The 18,702-nt window shown below is 38.2% G+C and overlaps 1 long non-coding RNA gene across 1 annotated transcript in view; it reads left to right on the top strand.

Annotated features, from left to right (window-relative positions):
• Window positions 1–113: 113 nt before the first annotated feature.
• The window catches only part of LOC138166872 (uncharacterized), a 22,705-nt gene continuing 4,116 nt past the window's right edge, over window positions 114–18,702 (top strand). The window contains exon 1 of the long non-coding RNA XR_011169759.1: window positions 114–228. This is a non-coding gene — a long non-coding RNA (uncharacterized lncRNA). The remainder of the gene's footprint in view (window positions 229–18,702) is intronic.

An 18,702-nucleotide genomic window follows, 5' to 3' on the forward strand; every position in this document is an offset into this window, starting at 1 on the left:
GAACCCAGTGCGCCTGCGCTTCCCGAGGATGGGGCGGGGAGTCCAGTGCGCTTGCGCTCATGTCGGGTGTGACGAAATATGGCCAATCCGGTACACTTGTTTTCATGTGCAGGGGGTAGGGATGAGTACCATGAGTCCAATGCACTTGTACTCAGGTCGTGTGTGACGGAGGGAGTACCACGAGCCTAGGACGTTAGCAGTCATGTAATGGGGAAAGGGGGTGTTCGGGTGAGAAATACTACGGGCTCAGTACGCTTGCGCTTATGTCATGGCGGGGGGGGGGGCGAGTTACAAATATGCGCTTGCGCTCATGATTGTGGAGACGGGCTACGAGCCAGTGAGCTTGCGCTCGCGCTGTTTGCGCTTTGTTCTGGAAGAGGACCATGATGTAATGGAGTTGATGCCATGAACTTGTGAACTTGCAAGTGAATTGCATTTTAAGTGAGGGAGTGCAAAGTCACCAACCTCATTTTCTCCTCTGGAGCCCTTAGGGTCCAGTGATCAGAGCCGTATCAGGACGTCGGGAGATGGCCCCCTGCGCTCATGCAGTGTGGCCGGCTTGGGGCGAGGGGAAGCACTGTGCCCAGTGTCCTTGTGTGGGGGAGAAGTACTAGGGTTCAGTGCACCCGTGCTCCTGGAAGGGTGGGGCCGTGAAGCAGAACTGAGCCCGGAGTACATGGATTCATGGTGGGTGGCGGGTTCTCTGCCCTCATCCTTCCCAAGGAGTTGGGCTGGAAGAAAATCAGCAAAGCTAAAATTAAAATAACAAATTTTTTTTGTTTGTTTTCACAAATACATTCCTCGCCATCTCCTGTATCCAGCCAGCCATTCTTATGGCTGTTATACCTGTTAGCTAGAAGAATTAAGTACCCTAATATGTGTGTGTGTGTATATATATATATATTATACACACACACACACACACACACACACACACACTCTATATACCCTAAATAAAAGGGAGCAGTTGAGCAAAGGGACATAAATCGAATATGTGATTCGGCCCCCTGATTTTACCGATAATGGAACTGAGGGCGGGGGAAGGTGATGGCTTGCCCAAGGCCACACATTTCAAAGGGCAAATCTGGGATTTGATCCCAGGTTTTCTGGCAAGAAATTGTCCTGTTGTTCTTGGAGGCCTCTCTGAGGGAGGTACAATTTGTCACTTGTTCTCTGGGGCCAAAAAAATAACTAACAATTGTTACTAATAAACACAAATTAATCAACACAATATTTGGCAGATAATAAATGCCTATTCATTTAAAAAAAAAGCAAAATTAAAGTATGGTAGACAATCTCAATTTGTCCCACAATGACCATCCCACAAAATCTCTTCAAATTATGAAATAAAGTATAAGCAAAGGATCAGTGATTTCTTTCTCATGGAGAGTTTCAAACTTAAAAACTCCTTAATGTTGATGCAGATTAAAACAAGTCTATGCTTCTCCTCAGATGTCACCTGTTGTAAAAGGCCTTTCCTGATGTCCTGAGTATATTTGTGCTTCCCTCAACTACGCTGGACATATTTTATATAGACAGTTTTCACTGTACAGTAGATTTGCATTATGCAAATTTGGCTCCCTGGCAGGCTGGCAGCAGGACGCTGAACCCGCCTTGGCTTTGGCTGCTGCTTCCAGCGGGCTGTTGTGAATCTACTTGTTAGCAGTCCTGGGTAAGGGGGTGGTGTGAGCTGGCCACTGAAGTAGCTCCTTAGAGAGGAGGGACTAGGACAACATGGAACCCTTTATGAGGAGGGAGAGGTTCTGGGGACCCTCCACTTAAGTTATTTTAAGGAATTCAGATTTTATCCAGTATATAGTAAGGGGATACTAAAAGTCTTAAGCAAAGCTAGAAGTAAGAAATTGCTTTTCTCCTGGTACTTAATCCTTCTAAGTCTACTTGCTGACTCATGGTAGCCCACATTCTGATAGCAGTTCTAGTTTGACAGGATGTACCTCTCTTGAAGCCCAAAGGACCACTCCTCCTTTAGCAACTTTGGGCTTAGGAGTTATCAGGTTGCATTATGGCTGCTTGTACACCAAACCTGCTATTAAAACTCCTCACTAAGTTTTTGACTCCTTGTGATCTAGATTCTTTGACTTGGGCCGCTAACCCTTTGTTACTCAGTTCTCTGAGCTAGATCTTTGATTGCTGCCTTAGCCAAAGTTCTAAAGTTGACCCCTGGCTTACCTTTTCTTTCCTACCTTTGCCGATTTCTTTGGATATGATCACTGGCCTGGCTGACTTAATGTACCTACTAGATTTCCTCCAGCCTAGTTTAAGGCCTGGTTCTTGTCCATCTGTGACCTGCCCTATTCTGGTGCTGTCCTAAATTTCATTTCGTTTTAGGAAGGTTAATCTAGCCGTGATGGGCTGTTTGGATTGGTGGCATGGGCATTAGAGCAGGAGGACTAATTTAGTAGTTATTTAATTATTCCCACATGTGAGGTTATAAGGGTCTAAATATAATATCTGTGAATGCAAAGGAATTAATAAAAGTGAAAGGCATTATGATAGAAAATTACGCAGGACTTAATGATTAATTGGATATAGAAAACAAGGAAGGGGGTGGTATAAAAAATGATTTACCAAGTTGCATATTTAATCCTTTGAGATTAGGTAAGTGGTGGTATCAGGAACAAAGAGGTCAGAAAAGGGAGGAGATTGGAGAGAAAACAAATTTGATTTTAGACTTGTTGAGTTTAAAGTGATGGTGAGGTTATATAGATACTGGGAAATGGGATTATGGGGCTTTAGAAAATCACCTAGGGTCCAGCTGACTCCTGTAGTCTGCCTGTTATATGTTGCTAAACTCCCTGAAGCTTTACTCATCAGCCCAGGCTTTTCCCTATTACCCATAATTAGGGCCTTGTTGCATCTCCTTACGCTTATCTGGGATGGGAGTGATTGTAGTCAAGATAAATTATGAAGGACAAGCCAAAAAGCTGCTTGCATTCATGGAAAACTCAGAAAAATACTCAGATTCCTACTTTACCCAGACTAGTCCAGGGTGGGGAACCTGGGGCCTTGATGCCACAAATCATTTTATTATGGTACCTTAGCCCCTGGTACTGACCATGGGGACCTTCTAGGAGACTAGCTTTGTAAACCTCCTGCCTTCTCACTTTGTGATATCCTTATAGCTCAGGGCACAGAACACCTAATTATTTTAGGTCATTGTAATGGTAATGAAAATTTGAAGATCTTTCTAGGCCCTTAATAAGCCTAAGGGAATTTGAAGACCTTCCCTCCTTTGAAAATATACTCTACCCCCTAATAGGCTGAATGTAATCATATGGAGCCTGTAGTGAGAGGAGTTTGCTGAAGGGTGGAGCAGAGCCCATAGAAAGCTAGGAGCCAAAGCAAGCTAGAGAGGAGAGGACGCTTCTCAGGGAGACAGGTTTGTGAGTAAATATTGGTCTTATGTTGGTATTTGTGGGAAGGCTAAAGGATGGTGTGGCTCTCTGTGCCATTATAGCTTATTAACTTCTTTGCTACTATGATAGAATTGGCTTACTGGTTTTGGAATTTGGTTTTCTGGTGTCTGAAGAAATGTTTTGCTTCTGTCTTCTATATGGAGAGTCTGTTATATTTTGTGATTGAGCACCATGCAAATTCATAGTGATCGTGGGTGCTATGAATATTGCATTGGCTTTACAGTCATGCAAATCAATCAAGCATTTATTCAGTGCCACTAGGGATACAAAGACAAAAATTAAACAGTCCCTATTCTCAAGAAGCTTGTATTCTACAGAAGGCAATGACAGACACATATAATAACATACACAAAAAAATAGAAGATAATTTGGATGAGACAGGCTGTAAAGGGGAGATAAAGAAAGGCCTTGTGTAGTGGTGGTACTTAAACTGAGCCATGACATTAAGTAGTAGAGGTGAATTAAGCACAAAAATATGGTTGGGCCCCTTAGTAGCCACCCAAGGGAACTGATTTAGAGGTACCATTGCACTGTTGGGGAAAATGAGTGAATAGAAATAGACCTTTCATCCTCTAAAAAGAGTTTAGATGACTGCATGTGACATTAGATTTAGAGCTAGAATGAATGAGAAAGCATTTATTAAGTGCTATGTGCCAAATATTGTTTATAATTATCATTAACTGTTTATAATTATCATCCCTAAGTTCTAGGGATACAAGTAGAAAAAGCTGAGGCATCTCAAAGTATAATTGGGGGAGACAAAGATCTGCAGCAGCACAGATAGAAACGTCTAGAAGTCCCAAGGGTGTGACTGGGCTTTGGGTGGGGGGGAGAGGGCAAGGCTCTGGAAGTACTCTTAATGTTACATTAGGAGATCAGATGATAGTGACAGAAGTCTGGAGAACTTCCAGTCGGGGCATATTGTCAGGTCCTTAGGAGGCAGTGATAGGGCAGATGTTAAGGCTTAGTGCTCATCCCATCGGAAGGAATAGAGTAGATCATTCCCATCTAATGCAAAGTATGTGAGTAGACAGGTAGCTCCCGTGGGTACCGAGTATCGGCAAGCTCAGGACCTGGGCAAGAAGGGAATGGTACCCGCCCCCCCAGTGGTGGCAGGAAAATAATGCAAGTATATTTAGCCTCATTTTATCTCTTTTTTAAAAAGACCCTCACAACTTAAAGACAAGATTCACTCTGGGGGATTCCTTGCTTCACTGGCTCATAATTTTCATCAAACAAACAAAACAGAAATGACTACTGAATACTAACCAGTACACAGATGGTAATTCCTCTGGAAAGCGTATAATTCAGATAAAGAATTCAGCTCAGTGTATATTTTTAAGCCCCTACTATATACAAAATACAAGAGATACAAAGACAAAAACCAAAAATCAGTTCGTACTCACAAGAAACTTGCTCTCTGTACATGTGATACAATATGTGCAAAGATAAGTATATAAAAAGATGGATATGGACATGGACTTGGTAATCTTAGTCCCAAGGTCCAACTAAGGTCCTCAACTCCAAACTCTTCAGGTTTAAGATGATCAAGTATATGTGTGTGTGCATACCATATATGTCTATTATATTGTTTGTCCTTTGTTCTCAAAGAGGACTGATGACATCACAAAGGTGAAGTCTTGATTTTCGAGTGAATTGAATGTAATTGAGGCAGAGCTGTGCAAAGTTGTCAGCTTCACTCTCTCCTCTAGGGTCATCAGAGTCCAGTGGCAAGACAAAAGTCAAGATGGCTGGTGGCCCAAAATGTAGTGGGTGACCTTGGCCTTTCTAAATTAAGGACTTTTCCAGATTTCACAATATACATGTATATGTACATATGTGCTTTCATATATAAATATGAACACTAAGCTTTACATATATATATGTGTGTATATGTATACATATGTGTGTATATCCAAGACAGTTGTTGGTTTTGTTCTTTGTCCTTTATTCTTGAAGGGTACCATAATATCAGAGAGGTTATGCCATGACATGCAAGTGAATTGTATGTATGTATATACCTGTGTGTATATGTGTATATATAGAAAACTAATACAATAAACTATATATACATACACACATATAGGACACTAAGCAATATATGTATACATATATATGTGCATTTATAGGTATGTATATGTTCTCCTCAAATAATCATATATAATTCCTGGTTGCCTGAGTAAAAACAGCCTTGAAGAGCTTTTGCAGCAATTTGATGAATGACTGTTTTGCAAAAGCTTAGTGTCATTTTTAATCTTGAAAATTTCATTTTATACTTATATTTGAAAGGATGCCTACTAAAATGTTCTTTACTCTTTGATTCAAAGATTCCACCATTGGGACTATGTCCCAGGGAAGGTTTTGACAGTGAGAAAAACTGTATCGGTATGGAAGTGTTCATAGTAGTATAATTTATCATTTTAAAAAGGTGAGGAAAAATATGTGCCCAACAATTGAAGAATGGCTTGATGTATCATAGTATATGCATTAAATATACTGTTACCATATCAAAAGAAAAGACAAATAGGAAGAATGTAGGAAAATCATGTGAATATTTGAGTGAAGAGATGAAGACTGAAGAAATAACCAAAAAAATCAGTATGCACAATGACTCAAACAGAAAAAATGAAATAACATGATCAATATTGATGCTTGACTGCCAAAGTTAAGGTACACATTATTTCTGTTAATAATTAAGAATCTAACTTTTGGGAGTTTTAGAAGAATGTACTTGAAAAGGGGGTTTATTTAGGCTGTATATATTGTGTCAAAACAAAATTTTACAGTAATTTTTTTAAAGTTATAATGAATATAATGTGATATTTTCAAGATTAAAAATGACACTAAGCTTTTTGGGGGCGGCAAAATGCTAAGCTGAGAACATTGAGCTACAGAAAGCTCTGTATGTGTTCTAACTTATACTTTACAGAGGCAATGTTGGAAGAGTAGTGGAGAGAGAATAAAACTTGAAGTGAAGAAGGCTCCAGTTGAAGTCCTGCCTTTTACACACACTAGCTGTGTAACCCTGGACACATTACTTAACCTCTCAGTGTCCCAGGCAACAACACTGTAAGTTTAAAATGAGTTGCTGATCTGAATCAGTAGAGTGAGTTTTCACACAAAAAGTTCTCCATCTTAGTGAAATATCTTTGGACAGGTCACATGGACAGATTTTAGGGGGTCCTACCTGATGGGGCTGATCTGATTTTGATAGAAAAAATTACATGTTTATTTTCATTCATCTCTAATGGAAATTTAGCATTTCATTCTATTATGAATGTAAGCAACAATACGTTAGAGTCCAAACTAGCAAAGGGGTCCATGATACACACAAAAAAATTAAGAATCCCTGGGCTAGCTCTTTCTCTTGGGCTTTTTAGCTTTTCTGGTCTATGGAGTGCTTAGAAGCTCAGACGTCAGTGAAACAATGCTGAAGTCCAAGAACCATACTATTGACAGCCAGTTTCACAAATGACACCAAGAAACCTAAGTTGTAGAAATACATATCTTTGAAAAGAGTTGACCTCCAGTTTCTGAGAGACATGATTTGCTAAGAAGTATAAGAAGGTGTTAAAGAAAATGCAGGCCAATAATTTCAAAGCAGTCAGTGCTTAAGCAGAGACCATTAGGCGCTCAGTACCAAGGGTCCTTAAGTTCAAGTTCCTCAGGTCTAATATTACCAAGTTCATAGGCCCTAAGGCCACTACCAGACACACAGGACCCAAGACTGCCACCAAACACCAATGTTCTGGAGTTGGTACTAACTGTCCAAACCCCAGAATCATCAATCCTGACTCCAAGTTGAGCAGAACCACATGCCCACTGACCTTAAGTTTGTCAAGCCCCATGCACCAATGGTTACTAAGCCTACTGACCTTAAGGTCACCAAATCTGTCACCAAATCCAACAAGTCTGAAGCCAAAGCTACCAAGTTTGTTCACAAGGTTAAGTCTGAAACTAAGGTCACCAAACTTAGTGGATTCTGAACCTCCCAGTTCTAGGGCTGTTAAGTCAGTGAGTCTGTCAATAAATATTAAGTGCCTTCTATATGGCAGGGACTGTGCTAAGCTCTGAGGATGCAAAGAAAGGCAAAGTATAGTCCCTGCTTTCAAGGAGCTCACAGTCTGATGGGGGAGATAACATGCAAACAACTCTGTGCAGTATACTAAGCCCACTGATCTCAAGTGCTATGTGCACTAATCCCTAAGGTGGTGTAATGTTAATGGATTATGAAGATCTTCCCCACCCACTAATAGTGTCCCCTTTTCCCTTGGAAGAGGAGCCAAGATCCCAGTCTAAAAGGTACACAGGTATTTCAGTCACAGCTGTGATACATCCTGAGTCATATAGAGCCTTTTGGTAGAGGAGCTTGTCTAAGGAGGAGTTTGCTTAAGGGGAGGTCTTTTTACAGAGAGGCTTGCTTGTAGGAAGGCTTTCACACCTTTTGGTCCTAACCTGATTAGGCACTGAGTCAGAGAGTGAGGTACCTTCTGGCTCTGAGCCTATTAAAAATTATAAATACTGGGAGGGTGGTATTTTGCTTTGGGGGCTTGCTTATGAGAAGGACCTTTTGATTCCCTGGATAAGACTCTAAGTAGCTGTTTGTTAAGAGTCACACCTTACCCCCTCACTCAGATGTTGGTGTTCTCCCACTCTGGGGTGCATGTAGGTGATTGTATTACTTTGTTCAGACAGTTGGAGTCCTGTCTGTTGGATTCTTTCTTGGATACTCACTTCTTTCTACTTAATTGTAATTAAATTAAGATCTTTAACCCATTTAAAGTTGTGTTTCCTTTAGAAAAGCAGATCAAAGAACCAGTGCTAGCAAGCCATCCTGGGTGTGCTAGGGTGCTTGCTAATACAAACCCAAAATTTCCAATGCAAAGCTCCTTGGGACTTAGGCTACTAAACCTCCAAATAGATGCTCCAGGAGAGAAGGACTTGTCTAAACCCTAAACAACAGTTTTTCTAAACCAAGGCAGCATTAAACATGATTTTGTAGAAATAAAGGAAATGACAAGTCAAAAAGAAAAAAAATAACTGGTCTAGACTAAAACAAATCAACCCATGTTCAAAATCTTATATGCTATAATGGTTTCAGCTATAAACCAGCTATAATGGTTTCAGAACTACCAATGATGATCCAGGAAGAAAATCTAGAAACTATTTATTATAAATTCTTACCTGATTACCCAAGTTCATGGAGATTCAGTACTTGAAAAGCCTATCAAAATGCTGGATATTGGAATATAGGAAATTTTTAAAAATGTATTACCCTTATACAAATTAAGGGTGTTGCCACACTGAAAATACAAGTTGTAGTTCTATAGGCTTCAAGAAAGCTGTTAATGGAACTGGAGGAAGGTCAAGAGAAAGGCAATGAAAATGATCAAAGGATTGGAGGGTCTGTTGTATGACTTCGGAGTCTGGAAGGAATGTTAAGAGGGTATATGAGATTGAAATCATGGAGAAGAGTCATACCTTTTTTGCTGCTGCTCTCAGATCCCAAATAATAGTACCATGGGTCAGACCCAGTGTAGCATTTCTTAAGTTCTTATGTATAATTAGGGCTGATTTTTTTATATACCTGATGACAACTTGTTTGCTATTCTTATGCCAGAGACAACAGGCAACTCCCTCCTTTTTGTTGTGTTGAGCTTTGTTATTGAGTTTCATGTAAAATTGGTTTGAATTGTTTGAAGAAGCTTCAGTTTTAGCTAAAATAACTTGACTTCTTAAAAGGAGTACACATGTCCTGATCTGTAAATCTCACATAGATATAGAGTCTGTGGCACCAACCCTAAGAATGGGTACGTGAGTCATCTCAGTAGGGACACAAAGGAGAAACAGACACATATAATAGACTTGCTGGCATTTTCTTTGTCTATCTCCTTCACTCCCAATTCCAATGGGAATGGAGATATTCAATAGGTGTTATCTGTGTTTTTGTTTTGTTTGTCATCTCTCAGATCATGTGTGATCTAGGTTCAAACGAATATGGAAGACACTAAAATACTCAACTTAGGACTGAAAAAGGAACAGTTATATAAAGCTCAGATCATGTGTGTTCTAGGTTCAGAGGGATATGGAAGACACTGAAATACTCAACTTAGGACTAAAAAAGGAACAGTTATATAAGAATTGAGGAATAAATAAAAAATGAAAAAAATTGGCACACTCTGCTCTAGAGTGAGCATCACAATGCACTTTTATTGCTATTGTTATTGCATGAAATGATAGGATATGAATATATGTTTTTATTACCTGATAAATAGCATTCATGTGTGGCATCCTTTATTATTCTTATTACTCATTTCTATCAGAGCTTTACCCCATTAAATATGAACACTTTGAAAATCTATTGAATTAAGCACAAAGGTCTTCCGTGAGCAAAAATACCCAGGGGCAACCCACATAGAAAATGACTCATTGCTAGTGCCAAGGTAGCTGTTACACACAAATTATCATGCTTTTGTTGTCCTTGGCTTTTATTTATATTGTAATCCTGGAAATGGAATTTAAAAAAAAAAACTGTGATTTGCTAGTCAAATACTTTATTTGATGAAGCACAGTTTTCAATTTCCTTGCATCGAAAAAGCAAAGAGAGGGGACAAAATGCCATCCCAACCACTGAGACCACAGGGCTGAAAATGCATTAAAAATTTCTGTTCAATATGGAGTTATTACACCAGTAGTTGATGCCTTTGAATTTATTGAACACTCTGCTACTGAGTTTGTTTAGAGGCATCATGTTATAATGGATGAAGTACTGGAACTAAAATCACAAGCCCTAGGTTCAAGTCCCACCTGCAATACTTATTAACTGTAGGGAAGTTAACGAAATTCTCTGAACCTCAGTTTCCTTACCTTTAAAGTGGCAGTAATAATCGTACCTAATTCATAGGGTTGTTAAGAAGCTCCACTGGAGATGATACATGTAAAGTACATTTCAAACCTCAAAAGTACTTTATTAAAATATCAACTCCAGATGTCAGATCTTCTGGATATTGTTTAGCTAGTCCATTCCATTGATCAATTTTTTTTCTACTTATAAACTAGTATTAAATAGTTTTGATATTTATAGTATTATTCAATTATTGATACTACTAAGCCATCTTCACTCCTACTTTTTTCATTATTTCCCTTGAGATTTTTGACCTTTTGTTCCTCCAGATGAATTTTGTTATGATTTTATGATAGTTCTAGAAAATATCTTGAAAGTTTTATTGATGTCATTAAATCTTTAAATTAACTTAGTTGTAGCATTATTTTTATTATATTAACAATTTAACCCATAGCAATTAAAATCTCTCCAATAATTTAAGCTTTCTTGTATTTTATAAAGAATATTTTACACTTATATTCATATAATTCATGAGTGTGTATCCTGATAGGCTTAGACTAATTACCAATTATTTTGTACATTATGTAGTTATGTTGAAGGGAATTTCCTTTTTTAAAAAATATTCTCCTACTGGGTTTTGTTAGTAATACACCAAATGGTGATGATTTTTGTGGATTTTATTATTACTCTAATGAAGTTAGTTATTTCAACTAAATTTTAGTTGAATCTTTAGTTTCTCTCCATATGGGGTCACAACCTTGTAAGAAGCACTAAAGGGGTCAGGAGTGGAAAAAGTTTAAGAAGCCCTACTCTAAGTAAAATATCATATAATCTGCAAATAGTGATAGTTTTCCCATCCTTTTTACTTCAATTACTTTGTCTTATTTCAATGCAAGCATTTTTATAACTGCATCAAATAATCGATGTGACAATGGATGTCTTTGTTTTACTTCTGATCTTATTGGCAAGGTGTCCCCTGTTTCTCACTACAAATTACATTAGTAGGAACTTTCTGCCAAGATGAGTACCTAAATGGGAGGCAGACTGTCTAGCCATCACATACCTACTCAGACAAAACTTTGAAGTTCAAAGCAGATCAAATAATGATTAAGAAATGCAGTGAGAAATTATGTGACATCTCTCACTCCAAATCTGTCAGCCAGAAGTGCACAGACAAGGAGAGAGGGGGAGCCCTTCAAAAGCAGCATAGATGCCAGTGTGACCACAGATGAGACACATGTAGCCTGCAAGATTATGTCTCCAGAGACAGCAAAGACAGAAGGCTCTCCTAAGAAAAACAGGGTGGCCATAAAACCCAAGAGTGGAAACCCTGAATTTCCTGGGGAGCAGCAGCAGTCTTTGTTGCCCAGCATGATACTGACAAGACTGGTTTGGCAGTGCTGCAACCAGGACAGCCCAGGCCAGAGCCTCTGAAGTCCCTAACAATCTGTCCTGAGTGGCCAGAGAGGACCCTAAAGATCCAGCACGTCAACCCTCAAAAACCCTAGAAGGCGGAGATCAGCCCAAGAACTCAGGAGACCAAAGGAGAGATAAAGCAGGGTTCATTGAAAGCACTGCAGGGAACAGAGCTCTATCCTGGCACAAAGGCCCAATTTAGGAACTAAAACTGGAGGGATGATTAAATCAAATAAAACACTTACCAGCATCAAAAATTTTTGCAAACCCAGAGATCTTCCAAAAATGGAGAAACTAACTTCATGCCAACTAAAAGCAGAGTCAGACCAAAACTGCTGGGAAGAATGGAAAAATGATATGGTAGAAAGTAGGTATAGACCAACATCTTATATCATATCCCAAGACAAGGTCAAAATGGTTTAGACATAAAAGGCAATACCAAAAGTAAATTAGTAAATTAGCCTGTCAGATATATGGAAAAGGGAAAAATGTATGACCAAACAAGATAGAGAGTATAATGAGATGTAAAATAGATAATTAGATTATATTAAATTAAAAAGATTTTGTACAAATGCAACCAATGCGACCAAGATTAGAAGGAAAACAGAAAGCTGGGAAAATTTTATAGCAAGTGTCTCTGATAAAAGCCTCATTTCTCAAATATATAGAGAACCAGGTCAAATTTATAAGAACACAAGTCACTCCACAATTGATAAATGGTCAAAGGATATGAACAGGCAGTTTTCAGATAAAGAAATCAAAGCCATCTACAGTCATATTTAAAAAATGCTCTAAATCACTATTGATTAGAGAAATTCAAATTAAAACAACTCTGAGGTACCACCTCATGCCTATCAGATTTTCTAATATGAGGGGCGGCTAGGTGGCTCAGTGAATAGAGCACCAGCCCAGAAGTCAGGAGGACCTGAGTTCAAATCTGGCCTCAGACACTTAATACTCACTAGCCGTGTAACCTTGGGCAAGTCGCTTAACCTCAATTACCCTCCCCAAAAAAAAGAAAAAGAAAAAAAAACATTTTCTAATATGAGGGAAAAAGAAAATAATAAGTGTTGGAGGGGATGTGGGAAAATTGGGACATTAATGAACTGTTGGTGGAGTTGAGAACTAGTCCAACCATTCTGGAGAGCAATTTGGAACTATGCCCAAAGGGCCATCAAACTGTACATACCCTTTTATCCAGTAATACCCCTACCAAGTCTGTATCCCAAAGAGATAAAAAAAAGGAAAAGGACCTATTTGTACAAAAACATTTTAGTAGCTCTTTTTGTGGTAGCAAAGAATTGGGAATTGAGGAGATGCCCACCAACTGGGAAATGGCCGAACAAATTGGGGTATATGATTGTAATGGAATACTATTAAGCTACAAGAATTGATGATTAGGCTGATTTCAGAAAAAACCTGGAAAGATTTACATGAACTGATGCAAAGTGAAGTAAGTAGAACCAGGAGAACATTGTGCTTAATAGCAGCAATATTGTATGGTACTCAACTGTGAATGATTAGCTATTCCCAGCAATACAGTGATCCAGAGCAGTTCCAAAGAATGCATGATGAATGCTATCCACATCCAGAGAAAAAAACTGATGGAATCTGAATGCAAATCAAAGTATACTATTTTTCACTTTATTTTTTCATATTTTTTTTTCTTTTAGCCTATTTCTTTTTTCACAACATGACTAATATGGAAATGTGTTTTACATGATTATTCATATATAACCTATATCAAATTGCTTACTCTCTTGGGGGGTAGAGATAAGGGAGGGAAGGAGAAAATTTGGAACTTAAAAAATTTTTGAAAAATGTTACTAATTCATATACTTGGCAAAAATAAAATGCTTTTTAAAAATAGAAATGAATGATTTTTTGGTTAGGGTGTCCCAGGATATCCTTTTACAAGTCTATACAGCAGGGACAGATTGAGAGTTGTGTGATTCCATTGGTGTATGAATCCTATAATACAGATTTATGGTATCCATTTTAGGTAACTAGGTTAAAGATAGGTGTTTTTTCCTTTGAGTATTTCTCTATAATTAGGGTTGGTTTTACTTTCAGCTAGTTTATAACAAATGTGGTTTTAAAGCTTTAAACCACAAACCACTTGTCATTGTTTCTTTTAATTATCAGAGTTGATATTCAAAATTGGCTTTTGTAGGTAAACAAATATTTTGCATCATAAATAGTATCTTACATTGCTTAAGTGTTTAAAAAGAAAAAAATGACCAATAAGTCCCATCAAATCTTATTAAGAAACTTTTTCCAATGACAGTCTTAGAATTAAATATATATTGGCCTACCAAACCACTAACCTAAACCTTAGGTGGCTGTTAAACTTTGAGTGCACTAAAACATTTTATTCTGACCTTAAAATGGAGGTTTAATTAAGTAACTATGCCACTATTTGCTTGGTGGCTGCTTTATTGGTCCATATGACCTGGCCCATATGCAAAGTATGACTTGAGATTGGGTGGAAATACTAGCTGGGCAGCATTCCATGATATGGATGAAACTTAAAAATCGTAAGTATAAAGCAGCATACCAGTACCAGGCTACAGGTGACAAGATGTGCAGAATTCAAATCAGAGTCAAAGTTAGAGATTCCCAGTAATAACCAAGCCAGAGGATCATGAGTGGTCAGATGTGGCTTTCAGGCCCAAGCATTTGGTCCTATGAGACAGACAAGGAATGGAGCTCTATACAAGTGTGAATATAATTTATCTGATTCAGTCTGACTGTGCTGTCCCAGCAAACATAAAATTTTTGAGGAATCTATGAGGTGCTAGTTTTACTGTAGGATTTCCCTCATCAACACTATCTCCATTTAACATCCATACAATTTATTGGAATGCTGAGGTCAGTGCTTGGGAAGACTTTAATAAGTCTGGAATAACAGCTGGTTCCTAGGTCCTTTTCTTTCCTCTGTAAATTTTCCACTCTGCCAAATCCTAGAGAGGACCCTTGTACTTATAATACTTGAGGAATTCGTTCCCTAGGAAATCGTCCTGCTCTTTGACCAATACTATAGGTGGGCATGAATCTAGTAGGTGTTTGCAGAGCAGAGCAGGGATTAATGAGACACAAGATACATGGGTGGGAGGAGCTATGGTTGATAGACCCTGGAGCTATCCACTTGGATCAGTGGAGAAGGGTTCCACTGCTTGATTTTCCAGCTCCTTTAAAGGTTTGTTATTTCAGAGGTTCTGAGTGTTCAGCCAAAACTCTAGCAAAAATTTATTACCCTTGCCTGGGATGGTATGTATTTATAAATTTATTTTGCTCACAATTTTCCTTTCAAATTTTCTTCTACTACTCCTGTATCAGCAATGCCATATTCACAATGCCTATGGAGATTACAGATATGCTGATATAATTATCCATCACAAAATACATCTTGCTTGCTATATGGGGGAATAAACTAGAAAATTTATTAAGATACCAAAAGACTGAGTCCCAAAACCAGAAAGTGAAAGCCATCAGAGTAGTTATGACATTGGCACAGGTAGATAAAGTAGAAAGCACCCACATTTTCAAGCCTTTAAAACAGAACAGGCTACCTCAGGCAAAGGTCCTCCTCTCCCCACTCACAGCAACCACCCAGCGTCCGGGAAGCGCGCTCCCAGCAGCTCCGGCCCCTGGCAGTCCTCAGCAGGAGTCCTTAGCAGAAATTCTGGCTAACTCAAAAAGGGCTTCGCGCTGCCACTGCCTCTGCTGCTGCTGCCGCCGTCGCCACCGCCGCCAGCCACCGCAGGAACTCTAGTTTGGCTTCCACTTCCTCTTGCTCCGCCCCTTCCTGCTACATCAGCAAGTCCAATGGGACATGGAAGATCTTTAAATCCCATAACCCTTACAACTCCCCAGATCATCTAGTTCTACTGCTGATATTATTTTGTGGGCAGTGTGAGAATGGGAGAGAACCAAAGAGGGAAAACCAGAGTTTGAGTGTAATAGTGGAGATAGGTATGAGAGATATATCAAGCAGTTGAATTAACTATACTTGGCAACCAATTGGAAGACAGTAGGGGTAGGAAAGAAAAATATGAATGAGGAAGAATGAAGAATGAAACACAACTCTCAGGTTTTGCAACCTTCGTAACTGAGAATGTGGTGGTGTCATCAAAGAGGAAAGTTAAAGAGGAAGAAAATACTTTGGCAGGAAAATGATGAGTTTAGCTTTAGATATTCCTTTCATTCACTTAACAAAAAGCCATCTCTAACCACCAGAAAATGACAATTTTTGAGGTCAGTTGTATATTGTCTCTCAACAACTAGACATTTCAGTGTGTTTGCACCATTCATTTTTCAATAAGCATTTATTAAGCATCCACTATATGTGAGGGGATACAAATAAGAGAACAAAACAATGCCTACCTTTTAAGGGCAAACATTCTCCTGAGTAGTTTTAGAGGAAGGTGAGGACAGTTTCATTTCCTCAAATCCTATTCATTGTCCAAGACCAAAATCAAATAACTTTTCCATTAATCCTTCTCAGACTTTTCCAGTCTACATTGACCTCTTCTTTTTCTGAACTTCTGTTATAACTTAATTAGATACGTTTTTATTAGAGAGGTAGTATGGTAAGTATTAGTAAAGTTCTAGACCTGGAATCAGGAAGATGAGTTAAAATCTAGACTCTGGTTAACTCATCAGTAAGCATTAATCTCTCTGTGAGTCTCAGTTTCATTTGTTAAATGGGAATAATATCTACAGTAACTACTTTATAGGGCTGTTGTGAGAAAGTATATGCCAAGTGTTTTATAAGCACTATGTAAATGTGTTTTTATTAATAACCATTTCATATGTAAGTCTTGCCTCCCAGTTTAACTGTAAAATTTTTAAGGGCAAGTGTCATATCTTATAGTTTTGGTTTATTTTTTTTTTAATTTCTGATATTCCAATGCTAGTTGTATATTAGGCACTATTAAGTACTTATTAATTAATTAATATTGATGATTTGAAAAGTGGAAAACATACATTTTCCTAAAAACTCTGCTTAAAAACTCTAGAAATATCCTTTAAAATTTGCCTTGATTTTGGTCACCTGAGGTGATAAGAAAAGGTCATTCATAATTTACTTCACTTACTTCTCAGTATAATGAATGGGTTTCTTTTTCTTTTTAAAATTTTTTAAAATTTTAAGTTAAAATTTTCAAATGAGGATCTACCTTCTCTCCCTCCTTTCCTCCATTCCTGCCCCCAATCAAGAAAGCAAAAAAAGCAAAACCCCATGTTGCAGACATGTATAGGCAAGCAAAACAAATTCCTGTATTGGCCATGTCCAAAAAAAAGTCTCAATCAGCACTCTGAGTCATAACTGTATTTTGGGATAATTGGTTTACTTAGTAATCGTATATATTTTTATTTTATGCATTTAAAAACATTATTTTGAGATGGTATCCATAAGATTTAGCAGATTGCCAAAGGGATCCATTATAGAAAAAAATTAAGAACTCTCGTTTTAGAGAAATATTTTTGTGATCTCTGACATTGCCTGGATTATTTTCAGTAAGTTCCTAATGCTTCTTAACCTCTCTGGGCCTAGGTTTCTTGCTTCCTAAAATAAGGGGGTTAAATTAGATCAGGTGTTAGTAACCTTTTTATGGATATGTGTGTCTAATGGACCCTTTCTCAGAATGGTTTTTTAGTGCATAAAATAAGATACATAAGATTGCAAAGGAAAACAATTATATTGAAATTCAGTTAGCAACATACACATGTTCATAGACCTCAGGGCTCAATGATCTCTAAAGGTCTTTTTGCCCTAAATCCTATAAGCCAAAATTCCTGTTTCTGCAACTCCTAAGAGATAAAATAGTTATGTGGGTGGTCCTAGCAGGGATGCAGGGGAAAGAGAAGCCCTCTCTTGAGTAAGGTGTCTTAATATCTTCTCTGAGGTCTCAGTGGCAATAAATTTCAGTTACCTTCTAAGTGATCTGGGATGGGCTCCTGCTTAGGTTCATTCTGGGACCATAGGAATTAGGTGGAGGGAGAGGGGATACAGCTTTCTGAGGCTTTTTGGTAGGTAAAATCTGCCGGATCTAAGTTCAGGTTGTTTTTAGAACCTGTTTGTAGATGTTGAACATGAATTACAGGCATGTTGGCCAGTAGAGGGCACCCAAACTATTCTGTGACTCATGCCTCCCTCTCCCCACTCCTTTCTAACTGCTGATTAAAAAGAATTAAAAAGAATCAACATAAAGGTTCAAATAGTATGCGCCACTTTAGGGGGGGGTTATAAAAAAAACTCTAATAAAGTTGGAAAATTATAGATTTCAATTTTATGTAAATGTTGGCTCTTCCATGAACAAAATTTTTTCTGTCTTTCCCTGCCCTCCTCATTATTGAAAGGATTATACCCTATTATTAAAAGGATAAATAATTTTATCCTCTAAATTAAAGTAAAAAGCAATAATAGTAATGGTAATCTAACCAAGAATCTGCTTAGAGAAATTAGATAACCACTTACAAAATGTCCTATTTTTTTTTCAGACCCAATTTAAAACTATGTATGTGAAACATGCAAAGCGTAGGGCAAGCAAATGGACTTTCTGACAAATCTGCACACCTTTTCCATCCCTATGATTAGATGATCCATATGCAGAGAAGATTATGTAATGTACAGATACACGATGGTTTCACAAAAGACTGAGAGCATCCAAAGGTTTTTTGAGTTGTTTTTTTCCCCTCATCTGCAGATGCTTCTTATTATCTTTTGTTCAGACTGATGCTAAAACCATCCTTACTTCTGAGCAGACCACCCATGCTGAGAAAGAAAGGACTTCTTTTCTACAGTTGACAACCTTTAGGCTGATATCTTTCCATTTGACTTTAAGGCTGTCACTTGTAGAACAATGACTGTAAACAGTGGTGGCAAAGTTCATTTTTCTCTCCCTGAGAGAAGCCAACTAAAGAAGCCAAGCTTTCAGGTGTGTGTGTGTGTGTGTGTGTGTGTGTGTGTGTGTGTGTGTGTGTGTGTGTGTGTGTGTGTGT

The sequence above is a fragment of the Petaurus breviceps genome, unplaced genomic scaffold, assembly GCF_028583685.1.
Source record: "Petaurus breviceps papuanus isolate PSGF00001 unplaced genomic scaffold, PetGlider_PUasm1.0 226, whole genome shotgun sequence".
In the NCBI taxonomy this organism is placed as follows: Eukaryota; Metazoa; Chordata; class Mammalia; order Diprotodontia; family Petauridae; genus Petaurus; species Petaurus breviceps.